The sequence below is a fragment of the Cnephaeus nilssonii genome (assembly GCF_951640355.1).
Source record: "Cnephaeus nilssonii genome assembly, chromosome: X".
Lineage (NCBI taxonomy): Eukaryota > Metazoa > Chordata > Mammalia > Chiroptera > Vespertilionidae > Cnephaeus > Cnephaeus nilssonii.
This window is the reverse complement of record NC_137071.1, coordinates 120,742,928-120,751,685: the sequence shown is the minus strand read 5'-3', so window position 1 is coordinate 120,751,685 and position 8,758 is coordinate 120,742,928.

Here is an 8,758-nt window from a genome sequence, read left to right as displayed (position 1 = left end):
AGTTCGGCATACAGCAGGTACTCAATAAATCCTTGTAGAGCTTGGCATACAGTAGGTAAATAAATCCTTTTTGCATGAATTTCAAGAAATGTTTAAGGGTGAGGAACCCATAGGTATTTGTGACCCATCCTCACTGAAAAACGTGGTGTGGGGGCATGTTTTTTTATTATATAAATATATTTTAATTAAATGAATAATACATGCTCAGGGGGACAAAATTCAAACAGCTCATCAATGCATAATGCCTAAGAGGCCAAATCCAGAAGAAGCCCGAGTACCCTCACCTCTGTTAACGATGGGCAGGGCACCCTTGCCCACATGTTTCTCTTCTTTCCCTCATCACCAGTGTGATGGTGTTAGGCCAAAAGCGTATGTAAAATAATTTTTTTCTTAATCTTTACTGGGGATATATTTTCCCCCCATTGATTTTTAGAGAGTGCAAGGGAGGGAGAGAGACAGAGAGAAACTTGATTTAAGAAAGACATGGACAGGTTGCAGAGCCAGTGCCCTTACGGGGGATGGAGCCTGCAACTGAGTTACAGGTACATGCCCTTGCCAGGAATTGCTCCTGGGACCCTTCAATCTGCAGGCTGATACTCAATAAATGCTTGTGGAGCTTGGCATACAACAGGTACTCAATAAATGCTTGTGGAGCTTGGTATACAGCAGGTACTCAATAAATGCATGTTGATCTTGGCATACACCTGGTACTCAATATATGCTTGTGGAGCTTTGCATTCATTAGGTACTCAATAAATGCTTGTGGAGTTTGGCCTACAGCAGATACTCAATAAATGCTTAAGGAGCTTGGATTACAGCACCTACTCAATGAATGCTTGTGGTGCATGGCATACAGCTGGTACTCAATAAATGCTTCTGGAACTTGACATATAGCTGGTACTCAATAATTGCTTGTGGAGCATGGCATATAGCAGGTAATAAATAAATGCTTGGGAGCTTGGCATATAGCAGGTAGTCAATAATTGCTTGTGGAGTATGGCAAATAGCAGGTACTCAATAAATCTTTCTGGAGTTTGGCATATTTCAGCACTCAATAAATGCTTGTGGAGCTTCGCTGACAGCAGGTACTCAATAAATGCTTAAGGAGCTCGGCATACAGTAGACAATAAGTAAATGATTGTGGAGCTTTGCATACAGTAGGTACTCTATAAATACTTTATGAGCTTTGCATACAGCAGGTACTCCAATCTTTGTGGAATTTGTCATACAGCAGGTACTCAATAAATGCTTGTGAGGTTGGCATACAGCAGGTAGGAAATAAATGCCTGTGCAGTTTGGTATATACCAGGTACTCAATAAATGCTTGTGGAGCTTGACATAAAGCAGGGAGTCGATAACAGCGTGAGAAGAATGGCATACAACAGTTAATAAATAATTAATTGTGGAGCATGGCATACAGCAGGTTATAAATAAATAATTGTGGAGCTTGGCATACAGCGGGTCCTAAATAAATGCTTGAAGAGCTTGGCATACAGCAAGTCGTCAAATACTTGTGGAGTTTGTCATACAGCAGTTACTCTGTAAAAGCTTGTGAAACCTGGCATACAGCATGTCCTTATTAAATCCTTGTAAATCTGGCAATATTGTGCTGCTCAATAATGCTTATGGATCTTGGCATAGAGCAGGTACTCAATAAATGCTTGTGGAGCATGGCATAAAGCAGTTAATAAATAAATGCTTCTGGAGCTTGGCATAAAGCAGGTACTCAATAAATGCTTGTGGAGCTTGGCATACAGCATGTCCTCAAATGCTTGTGGAGTTTGTCATACAGCAGGTACTCAAATGCTTGTGGAGTTTGTCATACAGCAGGTACTCTGTAAATGCTTGTGGAGCTTGACATACAGCATGTACTTAATAAATGCTTGTGGACCTTGACACATAGCAGGTACTCAATAAATCCTTGTGGAGTTTGTCATGTAGCAGGGAGTCAATAAATGCTTGTGGAGCATGGCATACAGAATGTACTCAATAAATGCCTGTGCAGTTTGGTATATACCAGGTACTCAATAAATGCTTGTGGAGCTTGGCATAAATCAGGAAGTCAATAAGTGCTTGTGGCACTTGACACATAGCAGGTACTCAATAAATGCTTGTGGAGCATGGCATACAGGAGGTACTCAATAAATGCTTGTGGGGCATTGTATACAGCAGGTACTCAATAAATGCTTGTGGAGCTTGGCATACAGCATGTCCTCAAATGCTTGTGGAGTTTGTCATATAGCAGGTACTCTGTAAATGCTTGTTGAGTTTGGCATACATCATGAACATAATAAATGCTTCTATATCTGGCATTACTGAAGGTACTCAATAATGCTTATGGATCTTGGCATACAGAAGTTACTCAATAAATGCTTGTGGGCTTGGCATACAGCAGGTAGTAAATAAATGTCTGTGCAGTTTGGTTTGTACCAGGTACTCAATAAATGCTTGTGGAGCTTGGCATAAAGCTGGTACTCAATAATTGCTTGTGGAGCTTGGCATATAGCAGGGAGTCAATAAAAGCTTGAGAATGGCATACAGCAGTTAATAAAAAAATATTTGTGGAGCATGGCATACAGCAGGTAATAAATAAATGCTTGTGGAGCTTGGCATACAGCAGGTACTCAATAAATCTTTGTGGCTTTGTCATACTTAAGCACTCAATAAATGGTTATGGAGCTATGCATACAGGAGGTAGTCAATGAATAATTGTTGAGCTGGCAATACTGAATGTACTCAAAAAAGCTTATGGAGGTAGGCACACAGCAGGCACTCAATAAATACTTCAGGAGTTTGGCATAGAGAGGTACTCAAATCATTGTTGAATATGTCATACAGCAGGTACTCAATAAATGCTTGTGGAGCTTGGCATAAAGCAGGTACTCAATAAATGCTTGTGGAGCTTGGCATACAACATGTCCTCAAATGCTTGTGGAGTTTGTCATACAGCAGGTACTCAATAAATGCTTAAGAAGCTCGGCATACTGCAGACAATAAGTAAATGATTGTGGAGCTTTGCATACAGTAGGTACTCTATACATACTTTAGGAGCTTCGCATACAGCAGGTAATCGAATCATTTTGGAACTTGTCATACAGCAGGTACGCAATAAATGCTTGTTAGCTTGGCATACAGCAGGTAGCAAATAAATGCCTGTGCAGTTTGGTATATACCAGGTACTCAATAAATTCTTGTGGATCTTGGTATAAAGCTGGTACTCAATAAATGCTTGTGTAGCTTGATATAGAGCAGGTGCTCAATAAATGCTTGTGGAGCTTAGAATATAGCAGGGAGTCTATAAAAGCTTGAGGAGAATGGCATACAGCAGGTAATAAATAAATGATTGTGGAAGAGAGCATGATGCAGTTAGTAAATAGATAATTGTGGAGCCTAGCATACAGCAGGTACTCAATAAATGCTTGAAGAGCTTGGCATACAGCAGGTCGTCAAATACTTGTGGAGTTTGTCATACAGCAGTTACTCTCTTAATGCTTGTGGAGCTTGGCATACAGCATGTCCTCCATAATTGCTTGTAAATCTGGCAATATTGAAGCTGCTCAATAATGCTTATGGAGCTTGGCATACAGTAGGTACTCAATAAATGCTTGTGCAGTATGGCATATAGCAGGTACTCAATGAATATTTGTTGAGCAGGCCATACTGAATTTACTCAATAAAGCTTATGGAGCTAGGCACAGAGCAGGCACTCAATAAATACTTCAGGAGTTTGACATAGAGCAGGTACTCAAATCCTTGTAGAATACGTCATTGGGCAGGTACTCAATAAATGCTTGTGGAGCTTGGCATACAGAAGGTACTCAATAAATGCTTGAGGAGCTTGGCATACACCAGGTCCTGAAATGCTTGTGGAGTTTGTCATACAGCAGGTACTCTGTAAATGCTTGTGGAGCATGACATACAGCATGTACTTAATAAATGCTTGTGGACCTTGACACATAGCAGGTACTCAATAAATCCTTGTGGAGTTTGTCATGTAGCAGGGAGTCAATAAATGCTTGTGGATCATGGCATACAGCATGTACTCAATAAATGCCTGTGCAGTTTGGTATATACCAGGTACTCAACAAATGCTTGTGGAGCTTGGCATAAATCAGGTAGTCAATAAATGTTTGTGGAGCTTGACACATAGCAGGTACTCAACAAATGCTTGAGGAGCATGGCATATAGCAGGTACTTATAAATACTTTAGGAGCTTTGAATACAGCAGGTACTCCAATACTTGTGGAATTTGTCATACAGCAGGTACTCAACAAATGCTTGAGGAGCATGGCATATAGCAGGTACTTAATAAATGCTTAAGGAGCTCGGCATACAGTAGACAATAAGTAAATGATTGTGGAGCTTTGCATACAGTAGGTACTCTATAAATACTTTAGGAGCTTCGCATACAGCAGGTATTCCAATCCTTGTGGAATTTGTCATACAGCAGGTACTCAATAAATGCATGTGAGGTTGGCATACAGCAGGTAGCAAATAAATGCCTGTGCAGTTTGGTATATACCAGGTACTGAATAAATGCTTGTGGAGCTTGGTATAAAGCTGGTACTCAATAAATGCCTGTGTAGCTTGATATAGAGCAGGTTCTCAATAAATGCTTGTGGAGCTTGGAATATAGCAGGGAGTCAATAAAAGCTTGAGGAGAATGGCATACAGCAGGTAATAAATAAATAAATGTGGAGCATGGCATACAGCAAGTAATAAATGAATGATGGTGGAAGATAGCATGATGCAGTTAATAAATAAATAATTGTGGAGCTTAGCATATAGCAGGTACTCAATAAATGCTTGAAGAGCTTGGCATACAGCAGGTCGTCAAATACTTGTGGAGTTTGTCATACAGCAGTTACTCTGGAAATGCTTGTGGATGGTGGCATACAGCATGTCCTCAATAATTTCTTGTAAATCTGGAAATATTGAAGCTGCTCAATAATGCTTATGGATCTTGGCATACAGTAAATACTCAATAAGTGCTTGTGGACCATGGCATACACCAAGTAATAAATAAATGCTTGTGAGGCTTGGCACACAGCAGGTACTCAATAAATCTTTGTGGCGTTTGGCTTATTTAAGCACTCAATAAATGCTTGTGGAGCGAGGCATACAGCAGGTACTCAATGAATATTTGTTTAGCTGGCCATACTGAATGTACTCAAGAAAGCTTATGGAGCTAGGCACACAGCAGGCACTCAATAAATACTTCAGGAGTTTGGCATAGAGCAGGTACTCAAATCCTTTTAGAATACGTCATACAGCAGGTACTCAATAAATGCTTGTGGAGCTTGGCATAAAGCAGGTACTCAATAAATGCTTGTGGAGCTTGCCATACAGCATGTCCTCAAATGCTTGTGGAGTTTGTCATACAGCAGGTACTCTGTAAATGCTTGTGGAGCTTGACATACAGCATGTACTTAATAAATGCTTGTGGACCTTGACACATAGCAGGTACTCAATAAATCCTTGTGGAGTTTGTCATGTAGCAGGGAGTCAATAAATGCTTGTGGATCATGGCATACAGCATGTACTCAATAAATGCCTGTGCAGTTTGGTATATGCCAGGTACTCAATAAATGTTTGTGGAGCTTGGCATAAATCAGGTAGTCAATAAATGCTTGTGGAGCTTGACACATAGCAGGTACTCAATAAATGCTTGAGGAGCATGGCATATAGCAGGGGGTCAAAAAATGCTTGTGGAGCTTGACACATAGCAGGTACTCAATAAATACTCGAGGAGCTTGGCATACAGCATGTCCTCAAATGCTTGTGGAGTTTGTCATATAGCAGGTACTCTGTAAATGCTTGTTGAGTTTGGCATACATCATGAACATAATAAATGCTTCTAGATCTGGCATTACTGAAGGTACTCAATAATGCTTATCATCTAGGCATACAGCAGGTAACCAATAATTTCTTGTGGAGTATGGCAAATAGCAGGTACTCTATAAATCTTTCCGGAGTTTGGCATATTTCAGCACTCAAAAAATGCTTGTGGATCTTCGCTGACAGCATGTACTCAAGAAATGCTTAAGGAGCTTGGCATACAGCAGACAATAAGTAAATGATTGTGGAGCTTTGTATACAGTAGGTACTCTATACATACTTTAGGAGCTTCACATACAGTAGGCAATCCAATCATTTTGGAATTTGTCATACAGCAGGTACTCAATAAATGCTTGTGAGGTTGGCATACAGCCGGTAGCAAATAAATGCCTGTGCAGTTTGGTATATACCAGATACTCAATAAATGCTTGGAGCTTGGCATAAAGCTGGTACTCAATAAATGCTTGTGGAGCTTGATATATAGCAGGTCCTCAATAAATACTTGTGGAGCTTGGAATATAGCAGGTACTCTATAAATACTTGTGGTGCATGGCATACATCAGGTAAATAATAAATGCTTGTGAGCTTGGCATACAGAAGGTACTCAATGAATATTTGTTGAGCTGGCCATACTGAATGTACTCAATAAAGCTTATGGGGCTAGGCACACATGAGGCACTCAATAAATACTTCAGGAGTTTGGCATAGAGCAGGTACTCAAATCCTTGTAGAATATGTCATACAGCAGGTACTCAATAAATGCTTGTGGAGCTTGGCATAAAGCAGGTACTCTATAAATGCTTGAGGTGTTTGGCATATAGCAGGTACTCAAAAAATGGTTGTGGAGCTGGCCATACTGCAGGTAGTCAATGAAAGCTTGTGGAGTTCAGCATAGAGCAGGTACTCAATAAATCCTTGTGGAGTTTGGCATACAGTAGGTACTCAATAAATGCTTAAGGAAGTTGGCTTACAACACCTACTCAATAAATGCTTCTGGTGCATGGCATACAGTTGGTACTCAATAAATGCTTGATGAGCATGGCATACAGCAGGTAATAAATAAATGCTTAGAAGCATGGCATATAACTGGTAGTCAATAAATGCCTATGTAGTTTGTCATATACCAGGTACTCAGTAAAAGCTGTGGAGCTTGGCATAAAGCAGGTACTCAAAAATGCTTGTGGAGTTTGGCCTGCAGCATGTACTCAAATGCTTGTGGAGTTTGTCATACAGCAGGTACCTTGTAAATGCTTGTGGAGTTTGGCACACATCATGAACATAATAAATCCTTCTAGATCTGGCATTACTGAAGGTACTCAATAATGCTTATGGATCTTGGCATACAGCAGGTACTCAATAATTGCTTGTGGAGTATGGCAAATAGCAGGTACTCAATAAATCTTTCTGGAGTTTGGCATATTTCAGCACTCAAAAAATGCTTGTGGAGCTTTGCTGACAGCAGGTACTCAATAAATGCTTAAGGAGCTCGGCATACAGGAGACAGAAGTAAATGATTGTGGAGCTTTGCATACAGTAGGTACTCTATAAATACTTTAGGAGCTTTATATACAGCAGCTTCTCCAATCCTTGTGGAATTTGTCATACAGCAGGTACTCAATAAATGCTTGTGGAGCATGGCATACAGCAGGTAATAAATAAATTCTTGGGATCTTGGCATATACCAGGTAGTCAATAAATGCCTATGTAGTTTGTCATATACCAGGTACTCAATAAAAGCTTGTGGAGCTTGGCATAAAGCAGGTACTCAAAAATGCTTGTGGAGCTTGGCATATAGCAGGAAGTCAATAAATGATTATGGAGCATGGCATACAGCAGGTAGTCAATAAATGCCTGTTCAGTTTGCTATATACCAGGTACTCAATAAATTCTTGTTGAGCTTGGCATAAAGCAGGTACTCATTAATGCTTGTGGAGCTTGTCATATAGCAGGTAATAAATAAATGACTGTGGAGCTTGGCCTACAGCAGGTCCTCAATAAATACTTGAGGAGCTTGGCATACAGCAGTTCCTCAAATGCTTGTGGATTTTGTCATACAGCATGTACTCAATAAATATTTGTGGAGCTGGCAATACTGAATGTACTCAATAATGCTTATTGATCTTGGCATACAGCAGGTACTCAATTAATGCTTGTGGAGCATAACATATAGCAGGTACTTAAGAAATACTTGAGGAGATTGGCATACAGCAGGTACTCAAATGATTGTGGAATTTGTCATACAGCATGTACTCAAATGCTTGTGGAGTTTGTCATACAGCAGGTACTCTGTAAATGCTTGTGGAGCTTGGCATATATCATGAACTCAATAAATGCTTCTAGATCTGGCAATACTGAAGGTACTCAATAAATGCTTATGGAGCTTCGCATACAGTAGACAATAAGGAAATGATTGTGGAGCTTTGCATACAGTAGGTACTCTATAAATACTTCAGGAGCTTGGCATACAGCAGGTACTCAAATATTTGTGGAATTTGTCATACAGCAGGTATCACTAAATGCCTGTGGAGCATTGCATACAGCATGTCCTCAATAATTGCTCGTGAGCTTGGCATACAGCAGGTAGTCAATATATGCCTGTGCAGTTTGGTTAATTCCAGGTACTCAATAAATGCTTGTGGAGCTTGGCATAAAGCAGGTACTCAATAAATGCTTTTGGAGCTTGACATATAGCAGGTCCTCAATAAATGCTTGTGGAACTTGGCATATGGCAGGGAGTCAATAAATGCTTGAGGAGAATGGCATAGAGCAGGTAATAAATAAATGATTGTGGAGGTTGGCATACAGCAGGTAATAAATAAATAATTGTGGAGCTTGGCATACAACAGGTACTCAATATATGCTTGAGGACCTTGGTATACAGCAGGTCGTCAAATGCTTGTGGAGTTCGTCATACAGTAGT